The sequence below is a fragment of the Alexandromys fortis genome, unplaced genomic scaffold, assembly GCF_014885135.2.
Source record: "Alexandromys fortis isolate MF-2015 unplaced genomic scaffold, M_Fortis_MF-2015_v1.1 scaffold_358, whole genome shotgun sequence".
Lineage (NCBI taxonomy): Eukaryota > Metazoa > Chordata > Mammalia > Rodentia > Cricetidae > Alexandromys > Alexandromys fortis.
The window spans coordinates 445,913-464,995 of record NW_026068229.1 but is presented as its reverse complement, the minus strand read 5'-3'; the positions used below and the strand labels follow the sequence as shown (position 1 = coordinate 464,995).

The following is a 19,083-nucleotide window of genomic DNA, read 5'->3' as shown; positions in this document are numbered from 1 at the left end:
CATCCTTCTGGGTATAGCTATGCACAGCAGGTGAGAGACGTCAGGCCCTATGTAGCCTGGGAAACTCCTCTTCAGATCACCTTCACTCCAGCCTAGATAGTAATTTTAGCTTCACGACAGAGGATGCACTTCCTCTGTCCTCATTCTTTTGTTTACAGATTTTATAGGAAATATCTGTAATTTTTTCTTAAGAAAAAAATTCTTATACGATCCTGGTTGCCAATATATTCATAGGCTGAAACCATGTATCTTAAATCTGTAATATGCCTGGAATTTACTAGATTCATCTATTTTCTTATGTGGAGAAGACTACCATGCATCATTCTAGAAACTTCAACATGCTGAATACGGCTCTTTCAACTAAAAAGCTGCAAAAGATTAATCTAAAACTTTCTTTCCCAAGATATAGCAATGCAGATGAAGAATAAGAAAAAGAAGAAGAAAAGGAGGAGGAGGAAGAGGAGGAGAATAAAAGCAGAAGAAGAAGGAGGGGGGAGGAGGAAGAGAAGAAGAAGGGGGAAACCTTAGCCTTATAATAAGAACTTGTTTCACTCTACATCCTACCAATTTACTTGGCAATTTGAAACTTAGTTACTATTCTGTAATTATTGAAAGCTGTCTTCAAATTACTATTTAAGAACTCCATTGTATGCTTCAAAGGTAACAGATCCTTACAAACCACTCCTTGAAAATGAATGAATATCTTATTTAATGTTGATTTTAGTAGACTTTTAGAGTAGGAAATTTGTTAGAAGTCATTAAGAAACTCAAAGATCTCCCAGGCTAAACTTCTTCAAAAATATTGCTTTCAAATATAGGCAGAAATGTTTCTGAATGTGCCGCTGGTATGCCAGATGGATTGTAACATGGATAAATGGAAAATTGTTTTATAATTAATGAAAGACCCATTAGTGTAATTTGAATTATATCCAATACCAGGTACAATACATACTCACTAAAACCCTACTCATTTAAATTCTTCATTCTTTTATTGATCTCAATGATTTCATTGACAAACTATTTATTTATAAACAAATTGTTTATTATTACTTAAGATAATTTAAAATGAGTGGTTTTACCATTCAAGTTTATAAACAGTATGCCCCAAACCTTTTAACCTCATTTATTATTTATTTTAGTGCAAAATTTGCTAATTTACAACACAAAGCTCGAAAGACAACCATGATTCCATTTTAATAAAATATACAATTCCAAAAAAAAAGCTTGTTTTATTTCCACTGCCTTCTGGTCACAAGGAAGATGGAACAATCCTCAAATAATCTAGTGCTGACAAAAACATTTAGGAGAAAGCTCGTCGTCTTCCACTTCATCAACTCCGAGGAGAAATCCAAGGAAGTTCCCTTTCTCCAGAGAATCTTCATAGAGCAGCTGGGAAACAAGACACAGAAGCCCAAATTGGGTTCAAGATGTGAACTAATGATTACAAACTTAAGGTTTAATCTTTGGACATTATAATGTCTATTCTTAGTGATCAACATAACATTTGTGGGAAAAAGAAACCTCAGTTGCATAATTGCATCCATCAGATTGGCTTGTGAGCATGTCTGTGGGGACATGTTTCTGGTTGCTAACTAATGTAGGAGGGCCCACACCACTGTGGGCAATACCAGTCCTAGGAAAGTGAGCCTGGGGAATATGTGTGTGTGTGTGTGTGTGTGTGTGTGTGTGTGTGTGTGTATGTAGTGTATATATATGTATGTACATATGTATGTATGTATGTATGTGTGTGTATACATGTACGCACACACGCATGCCCCAGGCTCACCTTCCTAGGAATATATATATGGGAGCAAACCACAAAGCAGAATGTATTTATGTTTCCTGCTTCAAGTTCATGCCCTCCTTGACTTACTTCTCTGACTCCCCTCAAAAATGCACTGTATCTGCTAACGGAAATAAGCCTTTTCCTAATCAAACTGCTTTAGGTGATGGTATTTATCACAGTAACAGAAATGAGAGCAGAAACTGGTAGGAGAAGTGGGGTGTTTCTGTGACAGACCTGAGCATGCTATCTTGGGGGAAGGGTTGTGTAAGTGTTTAGAATCTGAACAGGAAAAGCTGTTGCATGCTCAGAGATTAGTGAGGTATTGTAGAGACTTAGAAAACAATGCTCAGAGCAAGACAGACAGTGGAAGCCCGTATCATAAGCTTTAGACGGAAGCAAAGACTCTACGAGGGTCATTCATGGGATATTTTGGATAAAGAATCCAGAGAAGTGAAATCTGTGCTTCACTGGGTGGAAAATAAGTACTAGACAATTGGGCCTGAAGGACCAGTCATGACTGATATGAAGTAAATTAGCTCATGTGAAATTATAAGAGTCAATAGGCAGAAGGTGTGTGCTGGGTGCCAGGAAGGGGGTTGTACTTCAAACTGGCAACCAAAATTAATAATGTGTAAGAATATTCAATGTGGTGTTGCTTTTGAGGGCATGAAACTGCAGTACTGAAGGAAACACGAAGAGGAGTTTGCCAACAGATGGCAGGGTCACAGACCCTGAAGAAGGGCATTGGTGAAAGTGTAGCCAAAGCTGTAGCCAAAACTTGAGGATAATGGAGATGCCATAACTGTGATACATTCACCAAGAGCAGCAGCAGGCGTGAAGTAAAGTTTAGCCCAAGAGATAAACCATGCATGATGCAAATGGAAAATTGGAAGAAGAGAGACTGCCTCAGTTAGAGCCAGATTATGAGTAAGGTCCAGAGACTGGACATGGAACTGCTTACATTTTGATTTGTGATTTTGTTTTGATTGCAGTTATGACCCAGTTTATCCTTTGCAGAATAAAAATTTAATTTTTGTATTTATTTACAAGAACCCATAGTTAAAACACTGGATTTCTAAAGAAAATTTGGACTTTCAAAGTATTGAAATTTTTAAATGTTATGGGATTTTAAAACTTGGACCATGTCTTATATTGTGACATTAACATAAGATTCTAGGAACAAGGAAAGATTATGGTTTAACAGTGAGGTGTTTGTGTGTCAGGTTAGAGAGGGTGGTTTTGTGATGGTTCATCTTGGTTGTCACCTTGACATACCTGGAAAGAGGAGACTTCAACTGAAGAATTGTCCCCATCAGACTAGCTGTGGGCCTGTCTATTAGAAATTTTCTTGATTACTAATAGATTTGGAGTTACCAGCCCACGGTGGACAGTACCATCCCTAGGCAGGTATACCTAAGCTATATAAGAAAAATAACTTAGAATAAGACTAAGAGCAAGACAGTAATAGCATTCCTTTAAGATTTCTTCTTCAAGTCCTTGCCCTTTTAGTGTTCTTGTCTTACTTAGTTTATGCTCTGACTTCCCACAAAGATGGACTATAATCTGGCAGTGGAAACAAATCTTCTCCCTAAATTGTCTTGGTCATAGTATTTATCAAGCAACAGAAAGCAAACTGTAGAATACACTTCTGATGTAAATAATACTCATATTAGGTGTGGTACTTCTTTCCTAACATGACGAAAGCAGTTTTAAAACTCAAAATGAATTGTGATTTTAATATGCCTTAGGTAATAACTATTATATTTCATAATAAGTTGTAAAACACGAATGCTGTAGATCCTTCCTGAATTTGTTAATTGTTCTTGTATACAACTACTATACTCTCTGAAATTCAAAACTGTTATGTTTTTTAAAGGCGTGTTGTAACTCACAGGATTTTTCATCCACCTAAACAAATACATTTATTTATTTAAAACATTCCATGGACTGGCAAGGTGACTCTGTGGGAAAAGGCATTTGTTGGCAAACCTGATAGCCTAGGTTCCACCTAGTGGAGAAAAGAACCAACTTCCTCAAGTGCACACGTGCATGCGCTTGTGGATGAGGCAATTCTGCAGTAACTGCAGATAGAGGAGTGGAATAGAGAAACAAAGTTCTTGCTTTCCACACCCTTTTCTATAACATGCACTCAGGTAAGGGACGGAAAGATAAATAATCAAACAACAAGATGCTAATTAGCTTTCTGTCCCTATAACAAGTGATATTAAGAATTAATATATAAAGATATAAGGATTATTTAGACTCATGGGTTATTTATACCCGGTCAATGATTGACTGCCACCATTGTCTTGGCTCCTGCTAGGGCATCATTTGTGGGGGCTCGTGGCAGAACAAAACCACTCACCGTGCCTGGGAAGCAAAAGAGAATGAAGAGAGACCAGGGCCCCAAATCTTCTTCAGCAAATATGTCCCCAGCCATTGGAAAGTTTCCCTTATGCCTCACCACACTAAGACCCCACCACCTCCTGATAGTGTCACTGACTGAGGACCAAGCCTTTAAACACAGAGACCTTGGAAGGGCATTCAAGACCAAAATTCTAGCAGACAACAAAAGTGTATTGGTGTATATAAGGAGATAAGGGAGGAGTGGGAAGGTAACAAGAGAGTGAGAATGCTTACAGAGTAGGACGAAAGGAAGAATTAGATGTGCAGGTGGAGTAGAATAGTCCTTGGAAACAAAACTGAGGTTTTTGTTGTTTTAGCTCTTATTAATAAGTTGTTGATGTTGAAACTGGTTTTCCGATAAGTGTTATAAAAGACATCAGCAATTACTGTTTTCACAACTTTTTTCCCTACTGGCAGAATAATTACCCAAAAGCCCTTTAAATCCTCCATAGTCTCTAGCAGTGGCTGGCAGAGATGGGGCTTTGAAGGACTTGTTGGACCACTGAGCCATAACCTTTCTTCTGTGCTTAGCAACTTGGGAATCAATCTATGTGGATGTAAATTGACAATAATGGATTTTAGTGAGACTAGGTTTTATTTTGAAAATTTTTTAAAACGTCTTTAAAAGTTTTCAAAATCTAACACTAGACGTTTTCACTTTATGCATTCTTTGATGTTTCCTTATACAGACTTGAAACATTAGGTTCCCAGTGGGTATATCAAAGTTCCTGCCTTTTGTATGCATTAACTAGAAATTTTTACAGAACTGTGGACTGCTGGGTAAATACATCTCCTCCTCCTGAAAATTTCCGTCTCTCTTCTGAATGTCTCAGTGGTATTTGTAACAGCAAATCCTTTCCCTTAAGGTCTGATCCTTCCTGGCAAGAACTTGTTTCTTTTGGAATAACATATAATGTTGATAGCTTTGATGTCTTTATCTTGCTATAGCCTTTCTTCTTGAAGGAGTTCTTGTTCATTTGTGGCTCTCAGGACATGCTTTATGTAACATCAGCATGATAAGACTTAGAATGGAAGTGTATATCCCATTGTAAAACTACATCTATTTACCTAGAAAAGATACAAGTTTTCAAAACCATACCAGAAAGTACTGTACTATTTCCAATCTTACTGTGACATCTGAGCTGTGACTATACCGTTTGACAAATGCAGATACTGTATCAGATCAGGGCACAGAGATAAAAGACAATATACATTTCTCTCCCTGAGGAAAACAATAATGATGGGTACCTTTGAAAGTGAAGTCTGATAAGCAATTAAAATATGATGATATAAGAGATATAGTTTGAAGTGGTTTAAGCCTTCAAATTTAAGTGGGTGACTTTGTTATCTCAAGGGCAAAGGTATATACTTCCTATCCCTTCTATGTTCTCTTTTTGTTTGTTCTCTTCATACTCAGGAACTACAAGCCACCTGTATACTTGGACTTTGTATGAGTCCAGAAATATGCAAGGAGAAAATTATCCAGAACATAAACCTGTTCCTCAAATGACATCTTTTTTGAGAGTCTGGCTACACATGTGTAACTCCAGCTCTAGGAGATCTGACATGTTCTGGTCTCTGCAGGCATGACACTCATGTACTCAAACCTACACACATATACACATCATTTGAAATGAAAGTAGACCATACTAATGTGGAGAGGGAAAGGCTCCCAAGGCCACAACATTACACAGAGAACTAGAGATAACTAAGAAATGCTGAGTGTAGAATCGTCTTCTCCAAGGAAGAGCACACAATTGGCCATCAGTAAATGGTTAGCCCAGATAAAATATGCATAAACTAACATTATACCAACTAAGCATATTGTATTTATGTATTTAGGAATAAATAATTATCATTGTTTATTATCTATTATTGTATATTGTTACATGTAACATATATAACAATAATTAAAGAAAAAGAGGCCATTTGAATTTGAAAGAAAACAAGGAAGGGTATAGAAGAGGATTTAGAGGAAGGAATGGAAGAAATTATGTAATTATATTATAATGTCAAATATTTTAATTGTTCTAAAAATTAAAACAATTTAGCCAGGTGGTGGTGGTACATGCCATTAATCCCAACACTCAGGAAGCAGAGGCAGGTAGATCTCTGTGAGTTCGAGGCCAGCCTGGTCTACAAAAGCTAGATCCAGGACAGGCGCCAAGCTACAGAGAAATTCTGTCTCAAAAATAAAAATAAATAAATAAATAAATATAATTTAAAAGAAACAGAAAGTAAACTTAAGGATGGAAGGCTTTATTTACACCATGGTTCAAGGCTACAGTCCATCACTGTAGAAAAGACATGTCAGAAGTGGAAGGTTTCCATCATTAGGAAGTAGAGAGATGAATATTTGTGCTCAGCTCACGTTTTCCCTTTTATTCAGTCCAAGAACCAACCTGTGGGGATGATACCACCCATTTAGGGCAGCCTTCTCGCCTTAATTAATCTAATATAAATAATCTCTCACAGATATACTCAGAAGCTTATCTTTTCAACATTCTAGAATCTATTAACTTGACAACAACCACAAAGATGTGTGTATGTATGTGTGTGTGTGTGTGTATATATATATATATATATATATATATATATATAGAGAGAGAGAGAGAGAGAGAGAGAGAGAGAGAGAAAGAGAGAGATCAAAGATATATTCATGTATACATACCAAAGCAGAAAGGGGAGAAAGAAGCAGACAAACATAAAGATAGAACAGAATTTAAGAGAGAAGACTTGGGAAAGAGCTTACACAAAAATAAAGTATGACTATGACATAACAAAACCCATAATGAAATCCATTATTTTAAATGTTAATTTGAAATAAACAAAAGATAAGAAAATAAATAAGAATAATCTATCAGCTGAAAATAAATGAATAAGATGGAACACTTTATAATGATATGAAAAGATTTGGAAAAACTCAAATATGAAATTGTAGCTGGTGTGATAAGAATAAAAACAAAGGATACAAATTATCTCTGTCAAAAATGAAAGAGAATAGTTCATTGCTACAGCATTTAGTGTGAGGAAGGATAAAAAGGAACATCATGAGCAATTTTATAGCAGTAATTTCCAAACCTTACGTAACTGGTCATAACTAAAGATGCTACCAATATGAAATGAACAACAGCATCAGTCTGTGAACCGTCTCATGGTAATGCACTTCAAAACCTTCGTGAAATAGAAAAGCTTCATGAAGCCAACAAATGAACATAGGCACAGCACATCTGAACGGTTCTTATGATTTAAGAAAGCAGAATTCCAAGGTTGGAAACTTTCTCCAACAGGGAACTCAAGAGCCAGATGGATGGATCACCTGCTGAGTAGTGGCCAACATTTGACTGAGGAGTGAAATTCTATGACAGCTCTTTACAAAGATAAAGAGAGTCTCAAGTACTTTTAAAGCAAGCATTGTTCCCAAACTCGAACCAGACAAAGTCATTAGCATAGAGCATTAGAGTAATATACTTCACTCTATGTGCAAGTCTGAAACATTTTAGCAAATCTAATGCAAACTATGTGAAGGAAAGTACATTGCTGACAAGTGGCATTCACACGAGAACACAAGACTAGCTCAACGCTTTAAAACTAATCAATAAAGGGCTAGAAAGATGCCTCGGTGGCTAAGAGCACTGACTTCTCTCCCAGAGAATCCAGGTTGTTTTTACTAACAGCAGCTGTACGGGATCCCATGACTTGTTCTGGTTTCCAAGGGCAACAAGCACATATATAACATATACACACACATTCCGGTAATGCACACATCCTCATAAAATATATTTTTTGAAAGGAGAGCTCCATTTTTAAAAAAAAATCAACTAATGAGTATATTTAACACAATCTACAAACTAAAATAAATGTAAGTATCCATCTAATAGAATCACAATTCATTATAAAATACTAGTAAACTGATGCTGATGAGAGAGATAGGATATAAAGGTAAGTTATTGAATCTTCTCTGGAAAGAAAAAGGAAGAAGAAAAGAAAAATAGGGGATATAGAAATAGGATAAAAAGGTAGATTGTCAAATCTAATTTTCTTTAAAAAAAGCAACCACTAGTTTTAAATATTTTACATTAATATGGATTTTTGTATATTGATAAAAATTTAAAGTTATTTTTGTTAGAACATATTCAACATACATATATAATCTAATTTAAGGCATTGTACCTATACAGCTCATTTAATATTATAATGCAAATTTCTAGTCCTTGACAGGTATTATTGCCAACTATTTAGGATAATAAGGGAATGCAGGTTAATAATTAGTCTCCTATTAGAGTAAAACTTATATTAGGTGTACTTTCAGGGTCAAACAGACCCTGAAATAGACAGGTGGCCCTCAAACACTTCAGAGGTCTGAAGAATATGTCATTTAAGTTGCTTTAATAACACAGGTTGGTTTCTGTGTGTATGTGACAACAAGGCATATCTGGCATCACCAATCTACTTCAGAGAGCATGATGGGCATCAAAGAAACTCCAAATGGAGTTTGCTTGCTTTGTGGCAGAAGTAAGCCACTGGGCAAGAAGGTGTTCTTGCCTCAGCCGCTGACAGTATGCTGTCCAAATTAGACAAGCAGAACACAAAAGAGAGGATGGTCAAAATTTCCCAAGACAAGGTGGGACAGCCCTGCAGAATATCCTGCTTTACACAAAAGTGTGTCAGGTATGCTAGGCCTGTAGGCCAAAGATGAAGGCTCCAACATTGCAGAGGAATCTCGGATAATGGTCCAGGCAGCCAGTTATTTGTGTCATTTCTCACATTTTTGGAAGTCACTTGATTGCATTTCCTGCTTACTTGGGTAATATTATTTCTTTCTTGAGTTTCTGAGGGAGTTGAAGATATTATAGTTGCAGTTATAATTTTCTTTTTTTAGCAGTTTCAGAAAAGAAATTCACAGCAGAGGTGTAAAGTATATAAGGTTAGATACTAAAAGACAGTCTGGTAATACAATTAGATTAGGTGAATAAGGTACAATCCATTGGACTCATTCAAATAGGATAACAGAGTATTTTCTCTGAATTTGTCAAATGCAAATGGACTAGATGCTATTGATGTATTTATTGCCTGCATATATTGTATATAGCTGTTGTACTTATTGTATATAGTTTTTCTTATAATAATTGTAACCTTTTTATTTTAGACATAAAAGGGAAATGTGATATTTATTTGTGCTCTAACAAATAAAGCTTGTCTGGAGATCAGAGTGCAGAGCTAGCCATTATTTAAGTATAGAGGCCAGGCAGTGATGGCACACACCTTTAATCCCAGCACCTGGAAGAGGAAACAGGAAATGATATGGCTGAGTAGAGAGAGAAATATAAGAAAGGATGAGACAGGAACTCAGTCCTTTTCAGTTTGAGAGTTATATAGGTAAGAACTCTGGTGGCTGGCTGGTTTGTTTCTCTGATCTTTCAGCTTTCACTCCCTTATATCTGACTCCAGGTTTTTATTATCAAGAGAAATTAGATTCTTACTACAATGCTGTATAACAGATGTAGTGAATTTTTCCCCTGACTAGTTGAACCTTGTGTCGTTTGATCCACTTCCCTCTATCCCGAGCCTTTTTACAGCCCTAGATTAGTAACACTGACACCTCGGACAGTATGAGACAAGCAAACTAAGAGAATCTGGGGACATGTATCACATACCAGCAAAAGTCCTCTCGTGTTGTTTTATTCCAACACCAATGGATCAATCTTGGAAATTTATACTTTCCAAACAAAGGAAAGTATACCAGACCAGGCATACATTAAAAACACTTTAGTTTCAATTTAGACTACGGTAGGTTCATTTTCCCTTTGTCTCTCACTCTGTCCCAAACCAACCAAGCACCTGCAATTCCAAGGACAAGTGCCTAATAGTTTTCATTCCAGGATACCTTTTTTATTAACAGCTTTACATACACAGAAATCACCAAATGAAACTACATGGCAGGCCCTTCAGCACAAACAGGAATAACAATGACTTCGATGGAATTCATCAGCTCTCACTACAATCAGAGTCCTTTCCCAACCTTCTCATCACCATCAGCAACAGACTCCACTCCCCTCCCAGCTTGATTGCCCTTCATAGTTAATCAAACACTTGTCCATCCCTCCTCAGAAACAAACTGTGGCCTGTGAATGGCCTGATCAGATTCATGCAGAGTGCTTGTTAAAAACCTCACTTCATTTTGCTCCAGACCTATTGGTTCTGGGTATCCAGGAAAAAAACTCCAAGGGAAAAAAACTCATTTTCAGTGAGTCCTTAAAACATCAGAGTTCCAGAACTATCGAAGTCTGACACTTTTCTCTTGCTATTTCTCTAAAATAGATCCCATGACTGTACATCAAGAAGGTGGTAACAATAGGTCTATGAAATGGTTCAGTGGGTAAAGGCTCTTGTTATGAGCACACGTGCGTGTGCGCACACACACACACACACACACAAATAAAATAAAATAATAAAATAAAATAATGTAATTTGAGACTGCTCATTGGTTTCCCAGCCACCTAGACCTGAATAATCACACAGAAACTTATTGCTAACAACAACATTGTTTGGACTATCAGCTCAGGCATATTTCTAGCTCTCTTACATCTTAAATTAACCCATTTCTATTAATCTACATGTCACCACAAGGCTTTGGTCTACCAGTAAGATTCCAGTGTTCTTTTCCTTTGGGAGCTATGTGGTGTCTCTTTGACTCTGACTACTCTCTCTCTCTCTCTCTCTCTCTCTCCCTCTCTTTCTCTCTTCCAGCCTGGCTATATTCTGTCCTGCCATAAATCAAAGTAGCTTTATTCATTAACCAATAAAAGCAACATATATACAGAAGGATATTCCACATCATCTGTCTAATTAAAAAAGGTTTTAACTTTAACATAGTAAAATTACATATACAAAACAGTTATAAAGCAAGAATAATAGTTACAATATTTAGTCCATTTACATTTAGCGAATTAAGGAAAATACTCTATCTTTTATCCTATCTTTGTGACTCTAGAGTTATATATCTAACTTATCTTTTTCATAACTAAGGAAAACTATAATTACCTGTCTTCAACTCTTCAAAGACCCCAGAAGGATATAATATTGCCTAAGGAAACAGGAAATGTGGGCCATGCATGTCCAGTTCATACAGCATACCATCAAGCAGTCCAGGCAAGGGCAGTTCCTTACCCAAATGACTAGCCTTGTCACATTGAAGGTAAATCTCATAGCAAGATATTCCAGTGCCCATTAACCTCACTGAAGTAATTGTTGTTGCCAGAGGCAGATATGTCTCACTGTTGAGAAAAGTCTATGTCTTTCAAACATTTTAAATGCCACATTCTATAGGTCTTTGAAGGTATTGAAGACTATCTATCTTACTGAAATATATCTCTGTATATCTAGAAAACCTAACATGACTACATTATAGCAGACTATCTATTAATCTGTATTTCTTATACATGACATTTTTAAGTGAGTTGCACAAACATAATACCTTAAATAAGAACAGAAATACATATACACAGTATAACAAAATAAACCTAAATATGTATCTACAGACCAAGATCCAGACCAATGCAAAGTGTTCATCTCTGTGTCATATCCCCCTCATTTTTTTTTTTTAGAAATTGACTGTTACCATTAATCACTTGCAACCAACCCCTTTCAAATGAAAACAAACATTTAAAAACAATCATTTTGGAAATTTGGGCAGAGTTTTCTCCAAATTGCTTCCTACTATTTGTTGGGTGAACTACTTTTAGGGCTCATGGAGACCTCTTGGGGGATCTTGTTCCATCAAATCACATTAGTTCAGAAGAAATTCATAGGTTCTCATCTTCTGTGGAAACAAAAGCAGAATCTCTTTTCCAATACAACATATCCTTAGTCCCAAGTTTTGAAGTCAATATACCTTTATTTTGGTTTAACTTAGCAGCCCCAGAATAAAATGTTTCTCTGCAGTCAAAAAATTCAAAGAAAGCACAATAATATACATAATCCAGACTCTGTGTATATTCCATCTTTATGTGGCTTATTTTTCTTTACTCCTTTAATCTATAACTGCTTGTACTTTTATACTACTTTTACTGTCTCTTTAAAGATTTTGTTTTGGTTTTTAAACTATTTACTTCTTTTTATGACTGTCTATATTCTCTTTCCTCTCTCTTCCAAGCCTACGTACATTTTTAAACACACTGTGCCTCATTTAGAGGTCTTTTATGTATGAATCTGTTCTATTGTGTATCTGAAATCCTTTTTTTTGACAAGGAGTGCTTTTAAAATGGTAAGCAGTATGGTTGTGGCAGCCCAGGATGCTGGCTTTCCTTCTCTTAGGCTTTTAATATGGCCGAGGTATATTATGGTTTCATCCTCACCATCCTCACTCCAGTCCCAGGGATGCAGTGATTCTATGTTGCCAATAAGCTCTGCTCACAAACTCCATTTAAGTGCTTCATAGCCAGACCTCCCAAAAGAGCCAGAGCCATTTGTACCAGTATGAAACCAGGAAGCTGTCTCTTAAAGAAACCATGCCCTGGCTTGCAGCCAGCAAATAGAACCTATATGAAAGGAAAAAAAAAAGCTGTGGCTACCAAGAAGCTGCACTTGGATCCCATTTTTGTGGGTTGAGAAGCCTTTTTTTTTTCTTAAACTTTTTTTAGGTTTAATGTGGACCCATGTGTTACACCTTGGGGTCATTTAGTAGTAGCAGACTGCTTGTTGGTTTCTCAATCACCCAAACACAAATAATCACACAAAAGCTGTATTAATAACAACATTGTTTGGCCTATTAGCTCAGGCATATTTCTAGCCATCTCTTACATCTTAAATTAACCGATTTCTATTAATCTATGTGTCACGACAAGGCTATGGCCTACTGGTAAGTTTCTTGTGTTCTTTTCCTTTAACATCTACATAGTGTCTCTTTGACTCTACCTACTCTCTATCTCTATCTCTACCTCTATCTCTATCTCTCCCAGCCCAGCTATGTTCTGCCCTGCCATCAGCCAAAGCAGCTTTATTCATTAACCAATAAAAATAACACATATACAGAAGGACATCCCAGATCAGTAATTGTTGTAAGGAGGCCACTTCTTTGTCCCAGCCACCCAGAACCAAAATAACCACACAGAAACTGTATTAATTAAATCACTGCTTGACCCATTAACTCTAGCTTCTTATTGGCTAACTCTTACATTTAATTTAACCCATTTCTATTAATCTGCGTATCATCACATGGCTGTGGATTACTTACCAGCTAAAGTTCTGGCATCTGTCTCCAGCAGGGCTACATGACTTCTCTCTTACTCTGCCTCCTTTCTCCAAGCATTCAGATTAGTTTCCTCCCCTACCCCGCCTACCTAAATTCTGCCCTATCAACAGTCCAAGGCAGTTTCTTTATTCACCAATGGTATTCACAGCATACAGAGGGGACTCCCACATCTAGTAATCTTGTTGTAGTGAGGAAGTTCTAGACATGGCTGAGACCATGTCAACAGCATACAATCACTCAGGACTTCATCTGCTTACCACAAAATTATGAGTATAGAATAATAATTTAATGCCTTGAAGAAGAGAAATATATATGTGATAATCGCAGTTTACAGCAATCTGCTTATATGTGCAGATTTTATTTTGGAACAAAAAAAAAAGACAGACGATCCTTAACGGGACATAAATATGAGGTGGTTGCTGATTGAAATGAGAGACAGAAGCAAAAATATCCAGGAAGCTTCTAGAGAAATGACTGCAGGAAAGTGAATAAGGAGATGTTTAGTAAAGGAACAACTTTCTCTTGACTTGTCTTTAAATTCACGTGTCGTCCCTGCTTATTGAATTACATTTCGGTGGTGTTCTGACATTCTCCTTTGATGATATCCCTGAGCCTCCTACAGCAAACAAAATAACTCTTCCGACATAACAAGACACATAAAGAATGGGATGCAGAAGGAAGGCCGGTGTCTACGGCGCGCGACAGCAAATGCCGAGGCCCGAAGGTTTACAAATTGCTTCCCAGAGTTTGCGTCACAGCAATTTTCACTCACTTTGAAGGTTTCTCAAGGGCAAAGTGCGTTTTTCTCTCCTAACAAACAGCCCCACTTGCAGCAGGAGTATAGTGCGCTGTGTCTATCCAGACACCAAAGCTAATAAAGCAAACCTGATAAGCTCGGGTTCAGAATTGAATCTCTTCCAAATTATCTTGTTCCCTCCACTGGGGAAGAAGTGTTTAGTTCCCATTCGCAAACTGTGTGTTGAGGACTCACTGGCAAAAATATAAAATGCAATAAAAACAAAAAGAAACAGATGGCTGTATATGAAGAGCAGGACCTGAAAACAAAAGAGAAATCTTCACAAGACAACTGGAATTGTTTTTCCCTCATCTACTTCAACATCCAGCCATGTCTGGTCATTTTAAAGTTTTGAAGAATACCCCCATAGGAAGGACAGTAAAGACACTGAAGTAGCTAATGTCACGGCAGCTCAGTGAAGAATGCACAGAAAGCCAATCTCAATACAAATGTTACTGTTATTTGTGCAATGGTCCAGGTCACTCTGCTATCCACAGAAAGCCGCTGCCTTATATAGAAAGTCATGTTAAAGCAGACTGTCTTCTATAGCAAATACTGAGAAATTATTTGATCCGAGTTCAACTTATGCTGGGAAATACAACTACAGCCAAGTGAAAACTGCCAGACGACTAAAACCCTGTGTGTTAGCATACATGTCTGTTAGGGAATTCCTGAGGAAAATAGAATACACAGAAAAGCCAGAATTCCATCAATTGTGCAAAAAAATACATGTCACAAATTCTGGTTTGTTTTAGAGATGACACATTATCCCATCTGATAAAATCTTTCTAATTGTTTCTTTTCCTTAGGATATATACATGAAATGTGCTTCCCACTTTATTTGGAAAGGTTGATGCTGGCTTTTTTTTTTTTTTTTTTTTGAAAAACAGTGTGATGATAAGCTATGATTAAATTGCCTTCAATACTTTTTAAATTCATCACTAGCCAAGAAAATGTCAAATAAAGTGTATAGCAAATGCTACTTTTCATATGGAAGATTGGGAAATATTTCAAAGATCAATAATTGTAAGTATTGGTGAAGTCAGAGGAAAACGAGCATTCTGCGGCTCTGAGCCAGGGAAGCGGGAATGCCGGTGTTGAGAAAAACCCTCCACATCAGGCACTCACCCCAAGAACGCCGTCCTCAGACTTAGCTACAGAAAATTGTTGTTCCCTTGGACAATGCCTGCTGTTACAGGCTTTTAAAACAACAAAATAATCATTTTAGAACTAGACATTAAAATAGCTAACATGAAATGAGAACTTATTTATGATTTGATTTTGAAATAGATAGGTTATTTTGAAAATTATTAAATATAGCAATAGTGCAGAAAATGCCACAAAAGAGAACAGAAAGAAAGGAGAGGGAGAAAGAAGTGGGAAATAGGAAGGAAGGTATACAAAGGAGGGGTGGAAAAATGGAAAGATGAAGGGACATCCTAAACAAGTTCATCAAACCACAGGGGACTTTTCCCCCCCAAAGGATAACGTGTCTTCAAAGAAGGTTTATCTCTGATTTACTTAAAAGTTTATAGAAGAAGAAGACATGAGCCAAACTGCTTACATCACAACAAACAGAGATTTAGGATTTGTATTGGGTTAAAGGTATAGAACCTGGGTCTCCCATTTTTATGCCCACCCCACACTACACAGACCCTGCCTCCCTCTGTTCCTCTTTTGCTTTCCTGTTTCTAATATTCCATATCTACCTAACAATGTATTTTTCTATTTACACTCTGCCTATATTCTTGCTACTGGGATTTTACCCATATGTCAACTTTGCTGCTGATTTCACTCTGTTTTAGCATTTCAATCCTCTCTCCTGTAAATTAGTTTAACTTCAATGGAGCCAGTATTGAGGGCTCCCAAACTTAAAAATAAAATTATTGTACGACACAACGATAGCACTACTGTTGATAGAACCGAAGGACTCTAAGTTAACACATCCTAAAGATGTTCGTACATACATGTTTATTGCTGTTGTATTCATAATAGCCAAGTTATTGAGTCAGTTAAAGTATCCACTACCATCTGAATTGATAAATAAAATATGGCATATGTATACATACATATACATGTATATGTAATAATGTTTTATTAAGGTATGAGAAAAGAATTATTGTATTAAACAGAAAATTGATGAATCTAGAGACTATCATATTAAGGTAAATAAGCCAGATTAAAAATGACAGATACTGCATTTTCTTCTCATTATGTGGATATAGAAAACTGTGTTTATGTGTGTACATGTGTGCGTGTGTGTGTGTGCGCGCAAACTCCTATACACACATGACTTGAAAACAGAAAAGAGACTTGGAAAAGGAAGAAGACTGGTAGGAGTGGGCAAGGGAAAGAAAGGAGAAATAAAAGGTGAGGGTACTAGGGGTGCAACGTGGTCAAACACAAGATACAAGACACAATGGAAAGAAAATGTGTTTTTAGAATCCAGAACAGTAAACAGATATGAGTAAAAGTGTTAGACACTATGAGCGATCATGAACGATTCTGGTAAACTAAATTGTACTTTTGGAAGCAGGTGATGAAGCCATTGCAGGTGTCCGGCAGTCCTACGTGCACTACATGAGCCAATGAGCGGCACATGCACTAAAACGGGGCCAGCAGAAAAGCGTAAGAGAATTAGTCTGCTTAACCTCCGTAATAAAACGTTAAAGCTGCAAACTCCCCATGCAAACAGCAGACACTCATTTCTTAGCTCCGAGGGCTGAGAAGTGCAGGACCAGGGCACTGACAGTGTCAGGACAAGTGGGATCTTGCTTCTCAACTCCTGTGTGGCATCTTTTGTGCCCTCACACAGTCAGAGAAATAAGGCAGTCCTCTGGTTCCTCTAAGTGTGCCGTTCTGTTCTGCCACCCTCATGATCTGACTGGTCCCCAAAGGCCCAACTCTTTATGCCACCACATTTGTGTTTATGTCTCAATATGTCCGTCGTGAGGAGGGGAACGTGAGGATGCAGATGATAACACCAGAATCCCATGAATTATATCCGCCATATGGCAAGCCCTGTGTGTGGTCTATACAAATGAGGGTATGAGCGATGTGCAAATGCTCGAAGAGATTGGATCTGCCATTCCGCTGTGTCTCTACAAAAGTAGCAGTAACATTAACCACTATTTCTTTTGCCTGCTATGTGCTACAGCATGTTGTTCAACTTTTATTTCTCCCGCCTATAATCTCCAATACACAGGGGGGGGGGGAAGTTGCCTTTCTGAGAGATTAAGCTCTTTGATTAAAGTCATGAAACTACCAAATAACAAAGTAGGATTCGAATCCTGCCTTAAGCTGGAAGTCTGTAGAGTGTGTACTTCCTTCCTGATCTGACTTCCTTTAAGAAACGATCTTTCAATGAATTAGCATAAACATCTTGACTGGCTTTTTTTTTTCATTGTCTATTCTTACTGTTAATTTGGAAGAAATATGTGCACACACAAAGTCTGTGTTCTGCACGATGCTCAAATTCTCTTTCTACGGGAGAAATCCCCACATGGTCAGTCAGTGCTGCAGGTGTGGTAAGAATTTAATAACACATATTACTTGGCTCAATAGCACATCTTGGAGTTTATTTAAAATCACGCATTCAGGCTGCAACCAAATCCCATTTAGCCTCTTCTTCCTGTGTGTTACTTCAGGCTTATACTCACCATCAACTTTCTCTCCTAACTTTTCCTGGCCTTGTCTGAAATTCTTCCACTACTTTGATTACTTTCCACACACTTTTCTACATGCTTTTTGTGATATAGTTGGGCCAAAACAGCACACAATATTTGAACACAACCTACCTTACATTCTTCATGAGAAGGTCAGTCTAAGAAAATTTCTGCAACTATTTTGAGAAAACGTTTGAAATTCAACCCAGCATAGCAAATAGTCACTATTTTGGGCAAATAAACATAAATTTAACTGCAAAACTTCAGTTATCTATCTGGTTCATTTTACTTTGTGCATCATCAGTGAGAGCCCTGAGAGACTTGAAATCTGAACTGAGATAAATTGGCAAAAGGCAGACAAGATCCACGCATTTGATGGTGTGGATTGGAGCAGAGGTAATAACGTCCCCGGGCGATAGCTGCTGCAGTCGTGTTTCTGGTCTATAGAAAACTGATTAAGACGGGGGAGCCGTGCTGTCATAGCCCATTTCTGGAGTGTGAGTTTGAGAATCTAGTTCTTCAGCCCTCTTTATTATTCTATAATCTACTTAATATTCAGTAACAAATCTTCATTTTGACTTCTGAGACAGGGTCTCATTCAGTAACCCAAGCTAATCTAGAATCTGTTAAGTGGCCCAAACTGGCCTTGAATTCATGACAACACTACTCCCTTCCTCTGGGCTGGGATTAAGTGCATGGGCTACAATGATTAGGCCTTTATCCGCCAAAAAAAAAAAAAAAAAAAAAAAAAAAAATCAAAACTTTGCAACTGAGGTTTTAACTCTACATTGACCTATAAGGAATGAATATAGTATAGGCGGGATGCACAGGCAGGAAGTAGAGGCGGAACAATGAGAACAGAATTCTAGGAGAGAAAAGAGTCAGTCGGCAGTCATCACGCAGAGAGAAAGCCAGACAGAGCAAACATGATGTGACTGCCTTGCCAAAAAGGTACCAAGCCAGGTGGCTAACACATAAGTATTATGGGCTAATATAAGTTATAAGAGTTCATAAGAAGCCTGAGCTATTAGGCTAATCCATTTATAATTAATGTAGACCTCTGTGTATTTCTTTGGGGCTGAACAGCTGCAAGACCGGGCGGGACAGAAGCCTCAGTCAACAATATAGAGAGTATTTGTTTTAGAAAATTGTTTAAATACAGTTCATTTCTCAAGTT

General features: G+C 37.4%; 1 long non-coding RNA gene across 2 annotated transcripts in view; it reads right to left on the bottom strand.

Moving 5' to 3' along the window:
* Positions 1-1,109: 1,109 nt before the first annotated feature.
* LOC126493712 (uncharacterized) overlaps positions 1,110-19,083 on the bottom strand; it is a 76,971-nt gene continuing 58,997 nt past the window's right edge. For both annotated transcript variants that reach the window (XR_007589862.1, XR_007589861.1), the window contains one exon: positions 1,110-1,389. This is a non-coding gene — a long non-coding RNA (uncharacterized lncRNA). The remainder of the gene's footprint in view (positions 1,390-19,083) is intronic.